At 44.0% G+C, this 2,459-nt stretch overlaps 1 pseudogene; it reads right to left on the reverse strand.

Moving 5' to 3' along the window:
- Nucleotides 1-824: 824 nt before the first annotated feature.
- On the reverse strand, nucleotides 825-1,262 carry LOC110309003 (annotated as a pseudogene).
- Between the last annotated feature and the right edge of the window lie 1,197 nt (nucleotides 1,263-2,459).

A 2,459-nucleotide genomic window follows, 5' to 3' on the forward strand; every position in this document is an offset into this window, starting at 1 on the left:
AGCTTGGTGGTGAAGGCAACCTCCAGCATGATGTGTGCTATAGGAATGGGTGGCGATGACATAGAGCCTGCTTTTCATGGTTAATCTATCAACATACAAAGTTGGAAAGACATTCTAAATGCTTTTCCATCTTAGTAATTTCCAGCAAGCAACGGCAGAGGCAAGCAACAAAGGAAGCATAATGGCTGCTGCGCTAAATTTGTGTCGACACTGAAGTTTAGCTAAGAGAAGGTAAAAAGGCAAACAGGCAAATTTCTCTTGTGTTAAGTTAAAAAAAAAAAAAAGGTCTGGGAGAAGTGCATCAGTAGTCAAAGTGCTAGCCAGGCAAACCCTGGGATTGGAAGTCAGATCCCCGGGACATTTGTAAAAGCCAGGTGGGAGTGAAGAGCCATATTCCTAAACTAATTCCTAGCACAGTTGCTAACCCTAATTCCAGCCTTGGAAGGCAGAGACGAGGGACACAGGGCAGCTCCAGAGCTAGCTGGCTTGCGAAACTAACCATAGCAGTGACCTCTAGGTTTGATTGAGAGAGCCTAGCTCAATAAATAAAGTGGAAGATCATAAAGATGACTCCCATGGTTAACTTCAGGGTTCTACAACTATCAACACACATGTGCAACGTGCAACTAGACATGTATGTCTACACCCATACAGACATGCATACCACACATATACACACGAAAATGGAAGAAAGAAAAAAAAAGTGGAGAAAAAGTGTAATAAAATCTAATCCTGTTTAAAATCAATTTCTGGGAGCAGTGTGTGAGGTTATATACAACAATGTTCAACATGCATAATATGATTAATTCAGTTCATTCTGATTCTTACTTCTGTCTTTTTAGAACTTTTTTTTTCAGGGACCCCAAAAAATGAGTCTTTATTGGCCTCGGCTTCTTGCAGGGGATGAATCGGGAGGAGTGGTTGGCACCGATCCTGGGCTGGCCATATTTCACGGGTTTGCAGGTGATGGAGAACTCACCCAAGTAGTGGCCGATCATCTCTGGTTTGATTTCCACCTGGTTGAAGGTCTTGCCGTTGTACATGCCCACCATGCTGCCCACCATCTTGGGTAGGATGATCATGTCCCTCAGGTGCATCTTCACCACCTCGGGCTTCTCCATGGGTGGTGCCTCCTTCTTGGCCTTTCTCAAGCGCTTGAGCAGTGAGTGCTGCTTCCTCTGCAGGCCACGGTTCAGGTGCCGCCTCTGGAGGGCGCTGTACAACCGCATCAGCTGTTCATAGGACATGTCGAGCAGTTGGGCGAGGTCTATGCCACCATAGGTGAACTTGCTCCACTTTGGCCATCGTGGCAGCTACTCGGAAAAGCGTCTTTTTAGAACTTTAACTTTATCTCTTTGCCCTTGATTAATTTCTTGGCATCAGAAATCATCTATCTGAAACAACAACAACAACAACAACTACAACTACAAAAACAAAAAAACCCCAAGACCATCATTTGCACTGATAGTGTTTGTCGCCTGTTACTGCATCAATCATATCAGACCTGGAGTGGTGACTAGTTTTTGTCAACTTGACACAAATGAGAGTCACCTGTAAGAAAGAACCTTAACTGAGGAATTGCCTCCTTTAGATTGGCTGGTTGGTATATCATGGGACATCTTCAAATAATACTAATTTAAATAATTGTTGTAGGAGGGCCCAGCCCTCTGTGAGTGGTGTCATTCCAAGGGAGGTTGGTCTTGGGTTTATAAAAGAAGTAGCTAGGCAACGCCCAGGAAGCAAGCCAGTAAATGCCATTTCTCCCTGGTCTTTTCTTTAGTTTCTGCCTACAGGTTCCTCCTTGGATTCCTTTCTTGGTTTCCCTTAATGCTGTGCTCTACCCTGATAAACCTTTTCCACTTTGGAGTAATGTATCAGTGTTTTATCTCAGCAACTGAGAAGCAAATCAGAGGACCTGGCTAATTTTTAAGTGAGATTGTTTTAAGCTTGTTCCAAATCAGCACATTACTCATAAGAAAGAAAAAGACGACATGCTTATAAGATTTCTTGGCCCTTTGTCCACTTTCCCCTCCCATATGTTTTATATCTCACCATGTACCTCGGGTGATCTTGAATTTTCTGTTCCCCTGCTTTTCTGCGGCTGAGTTTATAGGCATGCACCACTAGGCTTGGCGTCCTGATAAGCTTGTTTCATAACATTGCTGTTAAATAAAATCATATAGTAGCAAGCAGAATAGGACAAAGATTTCCTTTTTAGTACTTCTGTAGTATGTGTTTTGGGGTCCAGATGTGGTTCTGTGCCCTCCACTTCATCCTTCTCAGTGTGTCCAGATGTCACTGTAAACCGGGCGAGAAGGATGGAGAATGGAACAGCTAGAGTTCCGTAGGATCCCCGTTGGGTTGGGAGTTGTACTGGCTGGTTTTGTGTGTCAACTTGACACAGCTGGAGTTATCACAGAGAAAGGAGCTTCAGTTGAGGAAATGCCTCCATGAGATCC

The sequence above is a fragment of the Mus caroli genome, chromosome 14, assembly GCF_900094665.2.
Source record: "Mus caroli chromosome 14, CAROLI_EIJ_v1.1, whole genome shotgun sequence".
In the NCBI taxonomy this organism is placed as follows: Eukaryota; Metazoa; Chordata; class Mammalia; order Rodentia; family Muridae; genus Mus; species Mus caroli.